This window comes from Procambarus clarkii, chromosome 18, assembly GCF_040958095.1.
Source record: "Procambarus clarkii isolate CNS0578487 chromosome 18, FALCON_Pclarkii_2.0, whole genome shotgun sequence".
NCBI classification, from domain to species: domain Eukaryota; kingdom Metazoa; phylum Arthropoda; class Malacostraca; order Decapoda; family Cambaridae; genus Procambarus; species Procambarus clarkii.
Window position 1 is genome coordinate 32,064,958 of NC_091167.1, and position 22,956 is coordinate 32,087,913.

The 22,956-nt window shown below is 45.0% G+C and overlaps 1 protein-coding gene across 1 annotated transcript in view; it reads right to left on the reverse strand.

Annotated features, from left to right (window-relative positions):
* Positions 1-22,956, reverse strand: part of LOC123751234 (mucin-2) — a 149,260-nt gene that overhangs the window by 78,145 nt on the left and 48,159 nt on the right. The gene's annotated exons all lie outside the window — the stretch shown is intronic.

Consider the following 22,956-nt stretch of genomic DNA (forward strand, 5'->3'; position numbering starts at 1 on the left):
CCCAGGTGAGTCTCTCACCCCGGTCCTGCCTCCCAGGTGAGTCTCTCACCCCGGTCCTGCCTCCCAGGTGAGTCTCCCACCCCGGTCCGGCCTCCCAAGTGAGTCTTCGACCCCGGCTGCTGACCCGGGCTTCCCTGGACCGGTCTGGGACGCGCCAAGACGTGTGTGTTTGCTTCATATTACCACGTCTTGGACGATAACATTAGTGGCCCTGTGATTTACAACCTGGTACACTTGGTCTTGGCTTATATGGCATAAAACTTAGTAGTGATAAGGTGCTTGTGTGTTAGTAGTGTTGTGGTGGTGTTTGTAGATGTATCGTGGTGGTTGTGGTAGTATTGGGGGTAGTTGTGGTAGCTATGAAAGGGTAGTGAGAGTGTCTGTCTGAGAGAAGAGGTGGTGATAGTTGTATGGTAGGTTTTAGTGTGTTCTGTGTGGCAGTGGTGAGGTGTGTTCTGTGTGGCAGTGGTGAGGTGTGATCTGTGTAGCAGTAGTGAGGTGTGATCTGTGTGGCAGTTGTAAATAGCAACACAGTGCTGCATCTATCCACCCCTTCCCCCAGTTTCTATAAAACTGTCGATATCGGAAGAAGTACAATTAGGATGAACTCACCGTCGTTACATGTAACAAAGAACAGTGAAGCTACTGGTCTTGACATTCTTTATATGAGACTATTTGAAGTAATTAAGAATATAATTAAGAACCTGGACCATACTTGTTAAGTCATTCAAAATAATGAGATCATGTTTATAAAATCATTATATTTTTTATATGGCCCACTAAAGCAGGACAAGACACGTGATGAGAATTGATTTCAGACCATTGTTGACATCACCATGATAAAGAATGAAGATTGCATCCGAAAATTAGTTTTTTGTAATATACTTTAAACTTGTATTGGGTCTTTCCCTCACCTTCATTCAAGCACTATGGCATCGTAATAAGTTTCTCCAGAATTGATTTAATATATTTTTTTATATTAGATTCCTTATCAATGATTTCTTCCAATTAAAAGCCCGTGTTATACAGAGAATTGTGAACTAAAATGGATTGAAAATGAGTTTTGTGGCGGTAATCAACTGGTTCCTAGAACCAAAGGAAGTACATCAGAATGACTCGACTTAACAAGTGGTGTGCCACGAGGGCCGATTTCGGAACCGGTTCTGTTCTTGATTTACATAAATGCCAGTGATAACAGGTTATGCTGTGCAATATCAAAATGGGCCGTTGACACCAAACAAGGCAGCAAAGCCATAATACAACTTAACCGTCTCAGATTGTGAGCAAACTTGGACAACTTAGTAAAGTAGATATATAAATAAAAAAAAATTGTTTCAGATAAATGAAAGGAAACTGCACTGAAAAGGCAACTACCGGAGATAATGTAACTGAAGTAGTTGAGATCACGAAGAAAATGACATTGAGAGTATTAGCTTACAGACACAGTAGTGTAGTAAGCATTATTTTAGCTTTCATTGGTAGATCATGTCACATCCTGGTGATGACTACAGCGTTGCTGGTAGCTATTACCATGATGGCTGTCATTGATGTTGTTGACATCATTACAACTATATCTCTCTCTCTTTGTGCTTGCCGTTAAGGCCCAAATAGTCTTATCTGTGGTTCCTCTTGACTCCGTCGCGAAGTGTGTTCGGATTCCATATTCTTAAGTGACCGGCCGCCTTGTTATAGAGCGTAGTGAAGGAGCCCCGGCTGTGCTCTCTGTCCAGGAAGTTGAATTCTCTAAATAGTTGACTGAGACCCAGACGGCCCAGGTAGATGGAATGGATTGAATTCTCTCTCAACAACGTCTCTCGACATCCCCTCCCCCCCCGTTCTCTCTCTCTCTCTCTCTCTCTCTCTCTCTCTCTCTCTCTCTCTCTCTCTCTCTCTCTCTCTCTCTCTCTCTCTCTCTCTCTCTCTCTCTCTCTCTCTCTCTCTTCACTGCCTTCCCTTCTCACTGCTTTCTCCCATACCACCCAATCACACAGTGCAGAGTCAACGAGCCACCACCTCGGTAGTACTTTTCCTTTCATTAGCATAGTCAAACATGCATCCTCAACCCCCTCTTCCCCCCATCACCCGACCTCACAACAGGAAGGCACCCCTCCACCTGACACTAGAAGGGGGCGTCACCACCACTCCCCTCCACCCCTTACACCAGGTGCAACTGGATAACTGGATAACCAACCTCACAACTGGATAACTTAGGAAATGATGTGGCTGTGTGAATCTGCTATATGTTTGCTAGGTTGTTTCCTTCTCTCTCTCTCTCTCTCTCCCTCTCTCTCTCTCTCTCTCTCTCTCTCTCTCTCTCTCTCTCTCTCTCTCTCTCTCTCTCTCTCTCTCTCTCTCTCTCTCTCTCTCTCTCTCTCCCTCTCTCTACCCCAGTTTCATCTTCAGTACCTGCCCTAATGCCCGGCTCCATCTCCCTTGCTGCCCACTTATCTGTGGCCCCTCACCACTGACTCCTCCCTCTCGCCTCCACGGCAAAAACAGGCAGGTGAAGGGTTACACCAGGTGAAGGGTTACACCAGGTGAAGGGTTACACCAGGTGAAGGGTTACACCAGGTGAAGGGTTACACCAGGTGAAGGGTTACACCAGGTGAAGGGTTACACCAGGTGAAGGGTTACACCAGGTGAAGGGTTACATCAGCCGACAAGACCCACACACCATTTCTCGCCTGTCTTATACCACCTGAGGCCCGCCACCTCCTTACCTCACCAGCTGTACCACCAGCTGTACCACCAGCTGTACCACCAGCTGTACCACCAGCTGTATCACATGCTGTGCCACTGATGTACCACCTGTTGCTCCCTTTACACCGATTAATTACTCAGAATAATATAGACTTACTAGTACAGATGAGTTACAAGCTAGGATATACAATGTTATTTTACCAATAAAGAACAAAATGAACAAAATATAGCAAGAACTAGATTGGGTACCCGGCGGTGCCCGGGTCTCGCTCTCTCTCCCAATCTCCCCTCCCTTCCCATCCCCTCTCTCTCTACCTCCCTCTCTCTCCCCCCTCCCTTTCTTTCCCTGCTTCTCTCCTCCCCTCCTCTTCCCCCCGACCGGCTAATGGGGAGCCGGTCGGCCGAGCGGACAGCACGCTGGACTTGTGATCCTGTGGTCCTGGGTTCGATCCCAGGCGCCGGCGAGAAACAATGAGCAGAGTTTCTTTCACTCTATGCCCCTGTTACCTAGCAGTAAATAGGTACCTGGGTGTTAGTCAGCTGTCACGGGCTGCTTCCTGGGGGTGGAGGCCTGGTCGAGGACCGGGCCGCGGGGACACTAAAAAGCCCCGAAATCATCTCAAGATAACCTCAAGATAACCTCCCCTCTCAGTACTTCATTGTCTCTCTCTCTCTCTCTGTCTCAGAGAGAGAGAGAGAGAGAGAGAGAGAGAGAGAGAGAGAGAGAGAGAGAGAGAGAGAGAGAGAGAGAGAGAGAGAGAGAGAGAGACAGAGAGAGAGAGACAGAGAGAGAGAGAGAGACAGAGAGAGACAGAGAGAGAGAGAGAGAGAGAGAGAGAGAGAGAGAGAGAGAGAGAGAGAGAGAGAGAGAGAGAGAGAGAGAGAGAGAGAGAGAGAGAGAGAGAGAGAGAGAGAGAGAGAGAGAGAGAGAGAGAGAGAGAGAGAGAGAGAGAGAGAGAGAGAGAGAGAGAGAGAGAGAGAGAGAGAGAGACAGAGAGAGAGAGAGAGACAGAGAGAGAGAGAGAGACGAGAGAGAGAGAGAGAGAGAGAGAGAGAGAGAGAGAGAGAGAGAGAGAGAGAGAGAGAGAGAGAGAGAGAGACAGAGAGAGAGAGAGAGAGAGAGAGAGAGAGAGAGAGAGAGAGAGAGAGAGAGAGAGAGAGAGAGACAGAGAGAGAGAGAGAGAGAGACAGAGAGAGAGAGAGAGAGAGAGAGACAGAGAGAGAGAGAGAGAGAGAGAGAGAGAGAGAGAGAGAGAGAGAGAGAGAGAGAGAGAGAGAGAGAGAGAGAGAGAGAGAGACAGAGAGAGAGAGAGAGAGAGAGAGAGAGAGAGAGAGAGAGAGAGAGAGAGAGACAGAGAGAGACAGAGACAGAGAGAGACAGAGAGAGAGAGAGAGACAGAGAGAGACAGAGAGAGAGAGAGAGACAGAGAGAGAGAGAGAGAGAGAGAGAGAGAGAGAGAGAGACAGAGAGAGAGAGAGAGAGAGACATGCAACCCGAATAAATTTACGGTCATCATTTTCAAGGAAACCAACAAAGTGCCAGGGGTGTATTAAGACTTAAAACTCTACGGAAACACAACCGTTGATTTGATTTCCGATATGTGGAAATCGACCAAGAGTCGCTATAAAGGCCAACATGTGGTAGAGGGTCCACAGGTGAGAACATGGTTGGATATGGATGAATGAGACATAAGATGTTGAGGAACCACTTGATAGATAAATAGTTTGATCAACATATTACACTTGTCACTGAGCATATTATATATATAGATTATATACATATATAGAAGCCTGTATCGCTAAAGTTGTGGTAAGAATATAATTGTAATATCAACAACAACATATCGGTCGATAAACAACTAAAATGGAAATGAATAAAACCCCCTCGAGCCCTACAACTCGTAATCCCCCACCAGCCTTCATAGCTCATGTTGTGATCAGCGCCATCATCTGAGCTGGGTGGCGCGCTGGGCCTTATAGACGAGGGGGGGGGGGGTGGGTGAGGGAGGGGGGTGAGGGGTGAGGGAGGGGTGTGTGGGGGGGGGTGTTGGTGAGGGGTGAGGGAGGGGTGTGTTGGGGGGGTGAGAGGTGAGGGAGGGGTGTGTGGGGGGGGGTGAGGGGTGAGGGAGGGTTGTGGGGGGGGTGTGAGGGAGAGTGGAGGGGGTGGGGGCGAGCAAATTATAGGTAGCTGTGAGTACGTATCGTTGTATCTCGCCCCCACATCTCAGCTTACTCTGACGGCACCATTCACCATTCTCTTTCCAGGAACCCATTAACAGACCACAACAAGATCTCACCTGACACGCTGGCCGTTGCTTCATAATACATAACACACTTTATAGAGTTAATAAACATTCCCAACTGGTCAGTGGCAAGTGAAAGGAGCGTCTTGAGAAACACGTAAGGCAGAAATAAGGAAAAAGAGGGAAGGGAGGGGGGGGGGGTCAGATCTGGCGGTGGAGGCAGGCAGTCAGTCCGGCGGTGTTGATTGCCACCCTGCGTGCATTCACTCGGCCTCTGCCTGAGTCCTTAAGTCAACACTCGCCTTTCTCAGGGTGTGAAGGACGGCCCTTCCAGTCACCGTCTACATTAACACCTCATTAATAAACAAAGCGGAGTGTTCATTTTCCTCCCTCTCGCTCCTCTAGCGTGTGATCCCAAGTCATAACTAATGGGTCGAGCTTAGCCTAACGACCCCGTGTTTAATCTGAGGGTCCTGTAACACCAGCGTTGTATATCTCTTGTGCGCTGGCCAATTATACAATGCTAATGCAAATGATGTGTTGAGGACGGGCCATCCTGGTCTAAATTTGTATTTTTGTTGTTAATTTGTTGAAGAGCGAGTTTATTGGGCAGCGTCACTCATCCTGGGAGTGAACACACCGCCATAGTGACAGTATTGGGCAGCGTCACTCATCCTGGGAGTGGACACACCACCATAGTGACAGTATTGGGCAGCGTCACTCATCCTGGGAGTGGACACACCGCCACAGCAGCATGTACAACACTCCCCAGTAGGAAGAAAACCCGCTGGGTTGTTCATCCTGGCATCTTATACCCAGATGCAGCTGGAACTTGCTTAAGTGTAGACGGTGCTACGTTCCTGATACTTGAGGTGTTGTTAGTGTTGTGGTGCTGGACGTGTTAGTGTTGTGGTGCCGCACGTGCAGGTGTTGTGGTGCTGCACGTGCAGGTATTGTGGTGCTGCACGTGCTAGTGTTGTGGTGCTGCACGTGCAGGTATTGTGGTGCTGCACGTGGTAGTGTTGTGGTGCTGCACGTGCAGGTGTTGTGGTGCTGCACGTGCAGGTATTGTGGTGCTGGACGTGTTAGTGTTGTGGTGCCGCACGTGCAGGTGTTGTGGTGCTGCACGTGCAGGTATTGTGGTGCTGCACGTGGTAGTGTTGTGGTGCTGCACGTGGTAGTGTTGTGGTGCCGCACGTGTTAGTGTTGCGGTGCCGCACGTGCTGGTGTTGAACCAGCCGCTGTTTTCAAAACCCAATTTAATTTGACCTGGTAACCTGGACACTTATTAAATGTTCCAAAATTTTCGAAATCCAAACTTTATCATCACCTTCCGTCATCACTGAGGCAAATAGTTCCCCCCCCCCTCCCCAACTCCCCCACCTCACCCCCACCTCCCCCCACCAGCCACAACCTTAACCAGATATATATTTCTTAATCTCAACCACCGTCGCTTATCACCACTGTAATCACCCAAGCCAATACCAGCAACTACAATAGAACCATTAATGTTATCTTCACCAACCGCATGCTTCAAGGGACCGGCGGAAACCCCGTAGTGAAGAGAGAGAGAGAGAGAGAGAGAGAGAGAGAGAGAGAGAGAGAGAGAGAGAGAGAGAGAGAGAGAGAGAGAGAGAGAGAGAGAGAGAGAGACAGAGAGACAGAGAGAGAGAGGTTGCAGGTCAGGCCCGTAAGGGAACCTCGCAACACGGGGAATACTAACTGCGTATTTCACTGATTAAAGCGAGGGCGGAGGATGTGAAGCATACCAACACAGAGTAAAGGGGAAGATGAGCGGAATGAACCCAGGTCAACGTGAAAGGAATGAGGTTAGATGACGCTATTAAATATTCTGTGTGTGCTTGTGTCTCTGAATGTTTTTTTTCTGCCTGTCTGCTTGTGTGTGTGTGTGTGTGTGTGTGTGTGTGTGTGTGTGTGTGTGTGTGTGTGTGTGTGTGTGTGTGTGTGTGTGTGTGTGTGTGTGTGTGTGGGTGTTGGACCCTGTGTTCTTCACAAGTAAGTTTGCTTAATGTTTACAGTGGTGAAGTATCTGTATCTAGCAGCAGGAATCGCACAGGGAACATACTGGCCTGAATCAACAGGTTAGTATCGTAGGTCCAGATAGTCTAGTGACCTTTCTGATGGTGTTACTCTCCAGTAAGATCACGTGATAAAGGCATGTGACCTTATCACCTTCCTTATCGCCTCGGCCCGAGGCGACCACGTGGTGCCTTACCCAAACAATTGTGTGGGGCTCGTCTAATGACCCTTCGAAGCTTCCTAGCATTACGCATGTAATGAAGAAATATGATATATTTATTAACTGTAATGTTGGTGGTGAATGTAGAACATGAAAAAACTAAATTTTACTCGGAAATAATATGATTTTATAACGAAATTGCGTCCATCTAGTTACCCAAAGTCACAATATTGTCGCTGGGATCGTCGACTTCCTGTGGCGTCACCTGTCACTTAGTTTCGCCTAATTTCGTTATAAAAGTTTATTATTTCAGAGTAAACATATGCTCTTTGAATGTTCTATATTCATCACCAACATTATAGTGAGTAAATTTGTCATATTTCTTCATTACTTACGTAATGTCTGGGTAGTAGAATATAGTTGTGCATTAATTGGCTGTTGATTGCTAGACAGCCAATTAATGCACAACTATATTCTACCCACTTCAAGACTCCGTACCATTATAGAAGCATCAAGAGGAAGTATGGGCCAATAGGCCCTTTGCAGTTACTTCCATTCTTCCCTCTCGTTTATCCAATTAATACCCAATGGTCCGTGTTCTGTCTTGTGTTGGTTAAAAGTTTGTTCACCTCATCCAAAACTGTTGCAACATACAACCTCACCCAAATGCGAGTAGTATATAAGACAAGCTGTTTAAGTGTTAGCATAAGTAAAACTCTGTTTAGTGTTTTCAGGTTACAGTTGTGTGTGTGTAAACTAAAGTCTTTGAAAATGTAATAAGTTATTAGGAAACGCGTTCAAGCGTCGCGTCAGACTAGAAATAAATATGAATTTTGGAGAATTGATTTTTCAATTACCATCGACAGTAAAAAGAAATATATATATATATATATATATATATATATATATATATATATATATATATATATATATATATATATATATATATATATATATATATATATAGAGAGAGAGAGAGAGAGAGAGAGAGAGAGAGAGAGAGAGAGAGAGAGAGAGAGAGAGAGAGAGAGAGAGAGAGAGAGAGAGAGAGAGAGCTGTAAATACAAAATCTCTACAATTCTTCTAGTGTGGCCTTTCGTTGATCTGTGATTAACCGTTATTGTTTGTTGTTTTAGATTCAGCTACTGGGAACAAAAAGTTCCAAGTAGCACGGGGTATGGTGAACCCGTAATGGACTTACCTGGCACAGGTAAGTGGGGGCTGTAACTGGTGTGTGTGATTAACCGATCAATGAAGTATATATCTTGTCCCACCTGCAACAGGTGAGGGGCATAGAACAATCGCGGTGACCCCACAGGTGTCAAAATATTGACCTGCATTTGGGTATGCTTTCCATACCTGTTCACGTCTAGGAGGATTAACCTACACCACACCTGTTAACCTGTTAATCCTACACCAATGTCTCAGTGACTGTGTGTGCGTGTGTGTTTGATCATTCATGATTATAGTCTCGGGGACGTGTTATTAATTCATTTATGATTATTGTAAAGGTTAGAGGAGTTAGACTAGGTTAAGTTTGGTTAATATACTTAATATTTTAAAAGAAGCAAACACCTGACCCAAAGTTCAGAAGTGGGTAAAAACCTCGCCAGCGTAGTGACCTCGTGGACGATATTGATTAAAACTGACAGTATTGATGCAATTGCTCAGCTCTGGGCATTGACCTGCATCATCAGTAGCATTCATATCATCAAAACTTGTTTTCAAACACTGACATTATGTCTCAAGTATTTATTGCTCCAACAAATTCAAGTTTGTACTAGAATTAAGCTATTTGAGCTACTCATCTCTTCTATACCTTCTAAATTATTGTATCTCTCAAGTGTTTCTTGAGTGATCGCAGCCAGGCACCTTCTCAGGCAACACTGACACTGTAAACACCCAAGAATGCAGGAGAGCTTTAGCTAGGTCACACTGCTTAATGTTCACTTATGGTATAATATCGCCTCCCGCGGGGGACAGCTATTATAAACCCGCGAGAGGTGGACATCGTCACACAAATATCTTGCTGGGAAATCACACTAACGTAATATATTTATAAACAATGGTACCCCCCCTTGTAATACTTGCACGTGCCGATTAACACACACACACACGCAAGGGCCAATTGTAACACACGCAGGTACCCTTCTAACACACGCAAATACCATTATAACACGCGGGGTTCCACTGTAACACCGGCGGGTACCCTTGTAACACACACAGGCACCCTATTGCTGTGCTGCTCAGCAGTTAGACAAAGAATTATTACCTTCACTTTCACTTGTAAACTAGAATTAAAGAATGTTAAAAGAAAGGGCAATGTTAAGTCTCTAGCTGGAAGCTGGAAGCGACGGGGGGGACTTAACAAGATCTCATAATGTCTCGGGCTGCCACGTACAGCCTTGAGACAGGGGGGGGGGGGGGGGAACAGAAGTTCGTCCTTGTTGAATCCTGTTGAGCCACGGTGATCGAGAGTATTTAGAGTAGGACACTACGCGGCCTGTGACTTACTTTCAGTAACCTAGATTCTGGGAACATGTAATTTGAAGACAACTTTTTATTTCCACGTGCACCTACCTCCTCCTCCCCCCTCCCCTGCTTCACTCCTCCACTTGTTGATGGATCTGAGGTGGTCCCTGTGTCAGTCCTCCACTTGTGGGATCTGAGGTGGTCCCTGTGTCACTCCTCCACTTGTGGGATCTGAGGTGGTCCCTGTGTCAGTCCTCCACTTGTGGGATCTGAGGTGGTCCCTGTGTCACTCCTCCACTTGTTGATGGATCTGAGGTGGTCCCTGTGTTACTCCTCCACTTGTTGATGGATCTGAGGTGGTCCCTGTGTTACTCCTCCACTTGTTGATGGATCTGAGGTGGTCCCTGTGTCAGTCCTCCACTTGTGGGATCTGAGGTGGTCCCTGTGTCACTCCTCCACTTGTTGATGGATCTGAGGTGGTCCCTGTGTTACTCCTCCACTTGTTGATGGATCTGAGGTGGTCCCTGTGTCACTCCTCCACTTGTTGATGGATCTGAGGTGGTCCCTGTGTTACTCCTCCACTTGTTGATGGATCTGAGGTGGTTCCTGTGTCACTCCTCCACTTGTTGATGGATCTGAGGTGGTCCCTGTGTCACTCCTCCACTTGTTGATGGATCTGAGGTGGTCCCTGCGGTCCCGGAGGAGACGTAACCTCATATTATACTTCTTTACCAAAACTGACCGGAGAAAACAGAACAACTGACCTTCGATTAGTTATTTCTTCTTGAGTAATGATCAAACTCTGCACGAGTAATACAAAAAGACGACCCGTTCTTGTCGCGTGAGAACGTTTGTAATATTTTAGAATAATAAGTAAATTTAGTTTTGTTTGAACTACGGGGTGAAATAAATATTAAGAACAAGCATAAAATGGCAAAACGCTTAAAGGAAGTATCGCAGTCAGGAAACAAGGGGGCCAGAGGAAGGGTACATGGAACAGCTGGAGATTATACATTCTGCTATGCTGAAATTAATGTTGCAATATTGAAGAACCATTTCAATGTATGGATAAATTGCATTATCTATAGCAAATTTATTTTTTATGCAATACAACATTTTATTAAATTTATTTATAGTACATTGCATTTCTGTATATTGTAAATTATGCTTTTTGTTGTTGTTTTGAGAATGTAAATATTGTGTTATTTACAATGGACATTGCCTATTGTGTCATATATAACGTTAAATTATTATAATTGGTATTATTTTCTTATTAGTTTTGTCTTGTAGGTATGAGGAAGGAATCTGAAATTTTGACAATTTTGTTACTTGAAATTTTGTTAATTAAAAGGCAGAGAAATTCAGTCGTTTTAATAATAAGTGTTTTCGAATCATAGTTGCCATGAATCCTCGGTGCCGTGCCATATCATGCCATATGATATAGGGTAATTTATGACCATTAAGTTGGAAAAATAAATTTAATAACATTTCCAAAGAAATAACTTCTAATTGAGCAAGCCATAGAGAGCGTTCTATTTACTCTACTTACTGCTTAAACAATCTACAACACCGACACCACAACACTTGCCACTGGCACCACCTTCATTAACAACCACAGCCAATTAACCGTGGTCGGGGTGTTATGAGGCCACTCGTTATATGGGTGTTATAAAGCTTTCCGATCAATCACCAAGAATATTTTAGCTGTGAACTTAAAACTATTAAACTCTGTGTATATGAACTAAAGAGCGGGTACTTCCCGGTATATCTTATAAAACATCATCTGATGCAAATTCTCGTCGGTGATTGGCCTGTTTTCCTGGGGATGTAGTTTTATGATTGGTCATATAATCAGAGGTGAAATGTTACCTTTACTCTGATTGATATAACCAAAGTCTACTGTCCTCTGTTGCAAGATAAGTCAACTATGACTCAAGCTTAAAACCTATGTAGTAGTTACTGTTTCACTGGAAGCTCAGAGAGCCTGTACAGACCTCCTAAGAGCCGCCTTAACACAAGGATTTAAGAAATTCAACCCCTTTATGGGTAGTGAATCCATGTCGAGGGTTTTATAGATCAGGTAAGAGAATCGTATACCTAGATCAGGTAGTGCAACTGTGTTGTGGTCACGAGCCGGGGCTCAGAAATAATAACCAGGTGGAAAACCAGTTACTGAGATAATACGACCAAGGAACTGGACCAGATGACAGGGGCCAAGTTACGGAGTGACTCACTGAGGATGAGATTCCAAGACCAGATGACAGAACCAGCAGACAGGACAGACAGCAGGACCAAGGGACCGGGCCAGTTGACCGGGCCATGAGGTCTTGGAACCACTCGCTGGGATCTGTTAATGGGACCAGGTGTAAAAAGGTGGAGCCAAAGCTAGTTCTTGGGCCTGCGAGGCAGGAGTGAAGGGGAGGGAGGGACCAGTCAGATGATAACTCTTTGATTATTATAGAGGATCACACTCCTGAAGCGTCGCACTTCTGAAGCTTCATACTTCTGAAGTCCATATTTTATAAAGGACGTAATTAAACATAGTGTTTATACACGTTCTTTTCCTGGAGCGTTCGATTAAAAATACACATATATCTACAAACAAGTATGTCTCTAAAATATGTATCCATAAAACACGTATTTTACAACATATGTATCCATAAAAACACGTATTTTACAACATATGTATCCATAAAAACACGTATTTTACAACATATGTATCTACAAAACACACGTTATAAAATATGCATCCCCCATAATGCATGTATCAAGAAAAAATAATCAAGAGTAATAAGAGAAAAGAAGAGTAAAGAGGAAAGAGTAACTGCGAGCGGTACTCTACCTCGACATGCAGTGATGGGTGGCGAGGGTGGAATGGCACAAATACCTTTGCCATAGGCACGAAGAATTGTGTTCGAAGGGAACCCCCCACTGCGGTGGGTCATATGCATGTTGGGGTGTTGTTTTAGCGACGTCGCACCGGTGGAGTTAGTCCCGAGTTAGATTCCTTGATTCGTGGCGGGTTCAGAGTTCATGACAGGGATAAATCAGTGTTGTATTCCGTCGGTGGAGAGGCCGTAATGTGCGGCACACGGAAGGGGGTCATACCGGAAGCGGCAGTGTGGAAAGATCGCGCAAGAAAGAAAACTCTAAATGGCCAAAATGTAGCACTAGGAGAGAGAGAGAGAGAGAGAGAGAGAGAGAGAGAGAGAGAGAGAGAGAGAGAGAGAGAGAGAGAGAGAGAGAGAGAGAGAGCGAGAGAGAGAGAGAGGACTCTTGGCTTTTACGTCGTTAAGTCAGCAGTGGAGAGGTCTGACGGACGGTGTGCCGTAAGGCCGTCTCTTAATGAGGTTTGATGGGCGGCCAGGGAAGTGAAGGGGCCCCCCGCCCTAGCCCCCTGACTCTGGCAGCACGCGGCTCTTTGCCAACCCAAAGTGAAGGGGTCCTCTATAGCTAGGCCTGACACAGGCGGCTCGCTACTCTGCGTTAACCCTTCAGAATATGTTCGCCGGACACACAGAGAGACAAAATCAGCTCGCCACCTCTAACCTTTGACCTGAGTGGCTGAGACTCAGCAACGGGAGATAAGATCAGACCACCAGCAGCTCCATCACTTTCTACCTTCTTACGGTGACCCCTCGTTATGCCGGCTGACCTCTACTGACCTCTCACTTTGCTCCTCCGTTTTCTAAGCTTTGTTTTCAATTGCTCTGACCACGGAGGAATGTTACCAAAGCCCCGCCCTCTCATGACCTACGACCCCTTGCACAACCCGTTCTTGACAAGCGGCAAATTTGAAGTTGTTTTGCCTAATCAGAAGCGTACGAGCCTAGGGAACCCACCTCATGTATCGAGGCAAATGCTCATTAATCCGAGATAGCGTCAAGTTTTGTTGTGCTTTTAAATTCATTAACATACTGGAATTTTGACTGCCGTCAACTATATATATATATATATATATATATATATATATATATATATATATATATATATATATATAGCTCATAGTTAGACGCATAGTTCTATGCGTCTAACTATTTTCTTAGTGTCAGTATATTAAGAAGAGTAAGCAAATTACCAAAATTCATGGTAAAGAAACTAGCAATTACTGAAGGATTTATTTTCTACGATGTTTCATTCTACTCTGGAATATCTTCAGGTAAAGAATGAATACATACAATTGATTGATGAATATTAAGCAACCCAAGAGGTGGCACGGGCCTGAATAGTCCGTAGCTTACCCATAAGGTGCAATTTTGGGTTCAATACTTATGTGGTAGGGGGTGAAGTTGTCCGCAGTGAGGTGAAGGGTCGTAAGAATAAGGAGGGCAAAAATTGCGTAAACAATAGAAGAATAAGGCAGGCATAAGAAGAAAGGTCAAACATTGGGCAAGGCGTTGCGTGAAACTCTGGTACTGTCTGTGGGGCCGGGAGAACTCTGTAGAGATTCGTCGTTATCTGATGCTGTTTGGCGAGGTCTGGGTCTGAGCGTAGGCAAGGTATCAAAGTCATTACTATGTATAACTAGAGTGGGTCTTTATTCTCTTATGAGTATGGTTTCCAGTATTTGCACTTTTCTTTGGTCAGTGGTGGCTGCCAAGATTGCTATGTATTATTTACTAGCATGTTCCTAGTGAGTGTTGTGTTATGTACACCTTTGCATATAGTTTCTAGGGGTACCAGCTTGTATATGGCAGGTCAGTGTTCTCGAAATCTTTGTGGTGGTCATACCATTATATGTTGATCTAGGGTGACATACTTCATTGGGCATGTAAATTGGTATATCATGTTTGCTTTTTTTGGGAGAGGGTTGTAATCTATATTGGGGCTGTTCTTAAATTAAATATTAAATCTGCAGTCCCTTTTGTTGTGTAGTAAATAATGAATTCCAATCTTTGGTCTAGGGCTGTCGGTTTTACTCCATTTAAAATTATGTTTTTGATTAATCTTTCTTCTGTTTTATACTGTGAGCTCACAGTGGATTTGTAATAGAGTCTTCTGGGAGGGATTGCTTGTTGTTTCAATTGTAGTTCTCTGTTATACCATTTTTCAAAATATTTTCTAATATAGGCGTTGACTTTTCAATTGTTTGCCAATACTTGAAGGTTTCTGTCCGCTTCATTATGTATGTTGTTCCAGCCAGAACAATGATTAAGGAATCTCATTCATTCGGTGTGGCCATTCGTGCACATTCCAGTGTTGGTGGGTTTAGTATCTGCTGCTGTGGAAAAGGGGTTGTTTCCACGTCGACATCGAGCAAAGGAAGTGTACCATTGAGTGTACCACCGAGTGTACCATGTAGTGTACCATCTAGTGTACCATCGTATTTTACCTTCGAATAACTCATGGGTAAAGTTAAGCACTGAGTTTGGGTACGTAGATCATTTAATCGAAACAATTCCTGGAGGTCTTTCACACATATGAATATATCATCGATGTAGATGCGAGGTATTCCTGCGGGTTTTGAAGATGGTGTCTTCTGGCGTTCCCATATAGAAGATAGCAAAGAGGACACCCATTGGGGACGCCATGGCTACGCCGTCTATCTGTGTATATACATGTCTCCCCAAGGGGGTTGTGAATGGAGCCATTTTGGTGTAAATCTCCATGAGATCGAGTAAAGTGTGATGCATCAATCAGAGGGAAAGAGAAAAATTAGTGGACCGTCCACCAAGGAATTGTGTTTGTCGTCCTCTCAAATGCAATACTTCTCTTACGCTTTGGCCATCATAAATTCGCTCTTTCTCCTCCCTCGTCTACTCTAAAATAAACGCCTTCCAATAGTGAATAGAATAGAGTAGATAGTATACAATAAATAGGGAATAAGAAATATTAAATAAGTATATTCCAAGCCTAGTTCTCCTGCGAGAATACCTTCCCTTCCTTGCCCACAATGGTATTTATTTCCCAGTCGTCCCACCATTCATTATCCCCTTTATTTCCTTCCTGTGATATATTTACACCTTCCCGCGTCTAGGAAGTAACGCTCTCCTTACTCCCATTGAGACAACTTCCTCATCGATCATATAAGGAATAAACAATCTCCAAATTTACCTGCCCCTTCTCCCTACCAATCCGCTTGAAATTGAAATTGAAATAAGCTTATTGAGGTAAAATACACACAAAGGGATGAGGTCGCTCAAGCTATTCTCACCCCGTTCAGTACAACGTGTTTATACATATATAGACACACATCACAAACAATAAACATATTGCCAAACATTCTGAGAAATAAACATATACATTTCCTAATCCGCTTGAAGACTAGTCAGTACAACGACGCCCTCGCTTCAGTCAGGACCGGCGGCGTTCGATTCCCAATGGTCCTATAGTGACATGATATCGTTCCTGTACTCTGTCCTCATGTCTCTTGTGTTATACAGTCATAATGCCTTATATTATCCTTGATAATCTTACATTAACTCTTCCCTTTTGCTTCATTGTTCGTCTGGAGAGCCCCCTACACTTCTTTCTCCCGTTCCGTATATAAACATCCGTCACGCGCCAATAATGACACGAGGGGGGTCGTGTCACTGAGCAGCGGGAAAGAAACAATGAATAAGGAGATAACTCAGCACCTGGGTAGTGTCTGGTGCTCTGCAACTTTCATCCAGGCGAGACTGGCATCTCCCTCTCAGGTCTTGGCGGCCTTCCAGGACGCCCAGACGAGGTGACGGGCAGCCTGAGGAGCCAGAGCTTCCAGGTAGGGGCTTCTGGGTTGAAGGGAAATGGGGGGGAGGGGTAGGTAAAGGGGTCTAGCGAGGGTCTGTTGGTTGACGGGGGGCAGAAGAGAGTCCTGTACAGTCTGTTGGTTGACGGGGGTGGCAGAAGAGAGTCCTGTACAGGCTCTTGGTTGACGGGGGTGGCAGAAGAGAATCCTGTACAGGCTCTTAGTTGACGGGGGGGGGGAGGCAGAAGAGAGTCCTGTACAGGCTCTTGGTTGACGGGGGGGGGCAGAAGAGAGTCCTGTACAGGCTCTTGGTTGACGGGGGTGGCAGTAGAGAGTCCTGTACAGTCTGTTGGTTGACGGGGGTGGCAGAAGAGAATCCTGTATAGGCTCTTGGTTGACGGGGGGGGGGGAGGCAGAAGAGAGTCCTGTACAGGCTCTTGGTTGGCAGTGGCAAGTGTTTTTAATACATTCATTACTCCTTTTGTAATTTGTATTACTGGCAGCGTATGGACGTTGTGCAGTCATATCAAACAGTCTTTAAGAGAACCCCTAAACTAAATTACAGTGAATTCGTTCAAACAAAAATGTTGCGAGAAGCAACCGAACCGGGAATATATTCTGCGACATTTCTGGGTTAATGAAAATGTTCCCAATAAGGAAAACAGAGTTATTGGGGAAAATATCATAGGACTGTTTACGACGTCTTCAAAGCGCTGTTGACATTTCCAGAGTGAGAGGAGAGGTTGCAAGTAGACATAAATCTCCAGAAACACTTCTTCGGATTTAGGAGAGGAAAAAAAATAATATGAAATCGACCTAAGGAACTTGTACATTTCTTTAAGTTATTATTTATTTAATAAAAGGAAAATAAAGAGAGTGAAAACTGCGAATACAAAATATCAAATTGGGTTCAGACGAATGTCTTTTTAGGTATGAGAGGACAAGTTAAGAGGAACTAGAAAGATATTAAACTCTTATTTCCACGTGAAGTTGCATACACACACACACCGTCGGCCGGGTTCCATAAGGCCAGGGGAACGCGCTGGCCACCATCTAGGATATCGACCAAGGCACAGCCGTTGACCCGGGTCTGGCGGTCCGTAACAGGAGCCGAAGGTAGCCAACAGATCCTTGCTGTGCCGTAACATAAAATTTTATCTCTGGCATTTCAATCCAACAAAACTAAGTATCATTCTTATTTAACTATGCCCACAACAATTTATTAAAATAAAGTTGTGGGTTATCTGATTAGCCTCAGACTTTTATATTCTGGTAATTAAAATTCTGCTTTCTGGTGGATGTACTCGGGACGTGTACATCACCTGGAGAAATGTTTATTATCAGATATCTGCAGAGTTGGGCCGCAGCTGACAAGGAGGATGGGGTGGGGGGGGAGGGAAGGAAACTATCAGCAGAAAGCGCCAGTCCATTTTGGCTATATAGCACTTGGAAAGGATTAACATAAGGATTTGGGATGGGACGGGAAGAAGGAATAGTGTCCAACCACTTGGACTGTCGGGGATTGAACGCCGATCTGCATGATACGAGACCGTCGCTCTACCGCCCAGCTCACAGGAGTGGGGGAGTGTGTTGTGTCCAGACACTCACAGGCGCTCCTAATGCTGTGAGCTTGTACCATAAAGATCAATACCACCATCATCAAGGCTGCTGGTGTTGTGACCTTGCTGCCTGCTACCACCAGCACCAGCTCAAGCATCATCAACACCGTGAGCAGCATCAACGTCATTACCACAATGCTCTCCAACAGTCAACAATATATTAGGGTTTAAAATATTTCCACATAAATTCAATTCAATGAGACTGGGTGGCAACACTCTGGACATGCAACTACGCATTCAAGACATTAACCTTCAGTGGGTTACACAATACCAATATCTCGGAGTGTGGATAGATTTTTAAATGACATTCATCAATCAAATTCAATAACTGAAGGAGAAAGCCAAATCTCGATTAAGTATAATGACAGCAATCACAAGGCTTCGTCTAGGAGCTGGACACAAGTTGTTAAGAATGTTTGAGATACACGCCGTTCCTTCCTTAGATCATTATGCAGCGTCTGTCTTACTCTTTCTCCTCACCAGTGGGCGAAAGTTCAAGTTATTCAAAACGATGCATTGCGAGTCAAAACAGGGGCTCCCAGATAGACTAAAATACTCAGCTAAAATCTGCGTTTTTACTTAGTAAAAACGCAGATTTACTAAGTAATAAACCTGCAAATGAACCCTAATTATCATCATTATCATGTAGTTAGAACTCTATGTTAGACCTGTCTGTAGTGTGTTCCCTATTGGCACTAAACATCGGTTGAACTAAACATCGGTACAAATAGGGATTAATTCTTGTTGCATGCATGCAGACCAGGATATTGGCTAGACCAATAAACAGTTCAGAAGTATGTTGACCAGACCACACACTAGAAGGTGAAGGGACGACGACGTTTCGGTCCGTCCTGGACCATTCTCAAGTCGCCTTGAGAATGGTTCAGGACGGACCGAAACGTCGTCGTCCCTTCACCTTCTAGTGTGTGGTCTGGTCAACATACTTTAGCCACGTTAGTGTGACTCATCGCCTGCAAACAGTTCAGAAATAATCAATTCAGAACAGAAGCCATTCCAATAGCAACAGGTGCAATTAACATTATCAATACTTTCGAGATAATAAACACAACCCCTGAGAAAGGTGTCGATGAGATATAGACCATTATGAAGAATTGGATCCAGAAAAAGAGAGGAAATGTCAGCATTGTATACAAAGGTCAAACAGACCACTGGAACATTATCTAACACAGTGCAAAGTACACAAATCAAATAAGATTTTCACTGAGAATTAACAAGGCAGAAAAAGTTGTTGGACACAATGGAGTAATCTTACGGAAGCCAACATACGAGTCATAAATACTAATCCACCACTTACTAAGACAGACATGAGCAACGTTTATTGTGCCAGCGACGGGCTTAAGGCCCGCACACACAGGTAAAAAAATTATACATTACCGGCACCAGGACACATGTTTCATCATCGGCACTGGTACCAACCCGGTGACACGTGTTAACCCGGTGACACAGGTTAACTCGGTGACACATGTTAACTCGGTGACACGTGTTAACCCGGTGACACATGTTAACCCGGTGACACAGGTCACCAATAAAAATTGCTTTAAGCCAATGTGTGAGTATTACGAGAACGACCGCAACAGTCAGCGTTGTGGAGCTCCGCCTGACCCACTCAACCAACCAGTTTGCGTGTCCCGGTTATAGCTGGCCTCCAGTATTAATCCACATTAACATAACAAACATCAACAAATGACATGACTCCAAGGCAATTGTTTGTGCTATTAGTATTTAGTTTATCCCCCTCCTCCACCAGCTCCTGTGAGCGGCAGTGCAAAAGGATTATTTAGCGTCTAACCGATCTTCATTAAACATCAGTGGGTTTAATTTTTTGTTTTTTAGTTTATAGGCCTACGGTCCTATAAACATGCCCGTGTCACCTCTCGAGGGGAGCTGAATCTTCCATCAATCAAGCCCTCGGTCGGTGGTGATTATAGTTTCTGAGTATTACAGAGTCGACGTATTACATTAATAAACAAACTGTAACTGATTTAGCCACTTGATGCCAACTGTAGAAACAGCTTCAAGATTTTTAAATATTCGTCAGCGGCAGCAGCGGCCTTCATCAGCCGCTTCACTAGCCGCTCCCTAAACTCGATGAACTAACCAACTAACTCCTCACACTACTCCCACAGCAGTAGCACTAACTCCTCACACTACTCCCACAACAGTAGCACTAACTCCTCACACTACTCCCACAACAGTAGCACTAACTCCTCACACTACTCCCACAGCAGTAGCACTAACTCCTCACACTACTCCCACAACAGTAGCACTAACTCCTCACACTACTCCCACAACAGTAGCACTAACTCCTCGCACTACTCCCACAGCAGTAGCACTAACTCCTCACACTACTCCCACAGCAGTAGCACTAACTCCTCACACTACTCCCACAACAGTAGCACTAACTCCTCACACTACTCCCACAACAGTAGCACTAACTCCTCACACTACTCCCACAGCAGTAGCACTAACTCCTCACACTACTCCCACAGCAGTAGCACTAACTCCTCACACTACTCCCACAGCAGTAGCACTAAGTCCTCACACTACTCCCACAACAGTAGCACTAACTCCTCACACTACTCCCACAGCAGTAGCACTAACTCCTCACACTACTCCCACAACAGTAGCACTAACTCCTCACACTACTCCCACAGCAGTAGCACTAACTCCTCACACTACTCCCACAACAGTAGCACTAACTCCTCACACTACTCCCACAACAGTAGCACTAACTCCTCACACTACTCCCACAACAGTAGCACTAACTCCTCACACTACTCCCACAACAGTAGCACTAAGTCCTCACACTACTCCCACAACAGTAGCACTAAGTCCTCACACTACTCCCACAGCAGTAGCACTAACTCCTCACACTACTCCCACAACAGTAGCACTAACTCCTCACACTACTCCCACAACAGTAGCACTAACTCCTCACACTACTCCCACAACAGTAGCACTAACTCCTCACACTACTCCCACAGTAGTAGCACTAACTCCTCACACTACTCCCACAACAGTAGCACTAACTCCTCACACTACTCCCACAACAGTAGCACTAACTCCTCACACTACTCCCACAGTAGTAGCACTAACTCCTCACACTACTCCCACAACAGTAGCACTAACTCCTCACACTACTCCCACAGTAGTAGCACTAACTCCTCACACTACTCCCACAACAGTAGCACTAACTCCTCACACTACTCCCACAGTAGTAGCACTAACTCCTCACACTACTCCCACAACAGTAGCACTAACTCCTCACACTACTCCCACAGTAGTAGCACTAACTCCTCACACTACTCCCACAGCAGTAGCACTAACTCCTCACACTACTCCCACAGCAGTAACAATAATACAACGCACACTTAGTTTGTGATTATTAATTGCTTCAACAACAAAGTTCTGTTAAAGACAAATAACTTCAATATATATATATATATATATATATATATATATATATATATATATATATATATATATATATATATATATATATATATCCCCAGACCATTACTGTGTGATAGGGGTCCACGTCACACGTGTTATCAATGTTCTACAGATGTTGGTCTTCGTTATCATTCCAGTTATCACTTGGAATGATGACTGGACTCCTAGTCATCATCTGCTTTGTTGGTAAACCTGCCTTTGCTGAAGCACTCGCTATACTGAGAAGAGTGATCGAATGTATCACTCTTCCTCTGTAGGAGACAGGTCGAATCGACAGGTTTACGACAATCGACTTGAGAATGGTCCAGGACGGACCGAAACGTCGTCGTCCCTTCACCTTCTAGTGTGTGGTCTGGTCAACAGACAGGTCGAAGTCTGCGGAGCTTACCGAAAAGTTTGATATTTTTTGTGTGTCGTGTACGGTGGGCGCCAGTGACTTCGTTCTTGTGGCGCCAGAGACTTCGTTCTTGTGGCGCCAGAGACTTCATTCTTGTGGCGCCAGAGACTTCGTTCTTGTGGCGCCAGAGACTTCGTTCTTGTGGCGCCAGTGACTTCATTCTTGTGGCGCCAGAGACTTCGTTCTTGTGGCGCCAGAGACTTCGTTCTTGTGGCGCCAGAGACGTCGTTGTTGTGATGTCAGTGGCCTCGTTGTTGTGATGTCAGTGGCCTCGTTGTTGTGATGTCAGTGGCCTCGTTGTTGTGATGTCAGTGGCCTCGTTGTTGTGATGTCAGTGGCCTCGTTCTTGTGACTCCTGCAGTGACTTCGTTGGTGTGCTGCTAATGACCTCATCTTTGAGATGTCATTGACCTCGTTGTCGTGCCGGCACTTAAATGACTTATCTCAAAGAAGCTCCACCGGAGCCGTGACGAGGATTCGAACCCATGCGCTGGGTATTTCCAGGTGTATCACGAGTATGTGATTTCTCTGTCACTTATCTCAGGTTGTCCTGGAAATATGATAACGTGGAAGAGCATAGTGTCTCGGGCTTCAGTGCGTATTCAAGCTAACGCAGCGTCTAGCGTTTAAACGCAGCGTTTAGCGTTTAAACGCAGATTTACTAAGTAATAAACTTGTAAATGAACCCTAATTATCATCATTATCATGTAGTTAGAACTCTATATTAGTACTATCTGTAGTGTGTTCCCTATTAGCACCAGGTAACAGCTGTCTAACTCCCAGGTACCTGTTTACTGCTAGGTGAATAGGTGCATCAGGGTAACAGAAACTAGGCCTATTTGTTTCCGCCTCCGCCGGGAATTGAACTCGGGCCTTAGGACTATGACCCCAGAGCCGCGATACCCCCCCCCCCCGTGGTGTGTGTGTATTCACCTAGTTGTACTCACCTAGTTGTGCTTGGGGGGGTTGAGCTCTGGCTCTATGGTCCCGCCTCTCAACCGTCAATCAACAGGTGTACAGGATCCTGAGCCTATTGGGCTCTATCATATCTACACTTGAAACTGTGTATGGAGTCAGCCTCCACCACATCACTTCCTAATGCATTCCATTTGTCAACCACTCTGACACTAAAAAAGTTATTTCTAATATCTCTGTGGCTTATTTGGGCACTCAGTTTCCAC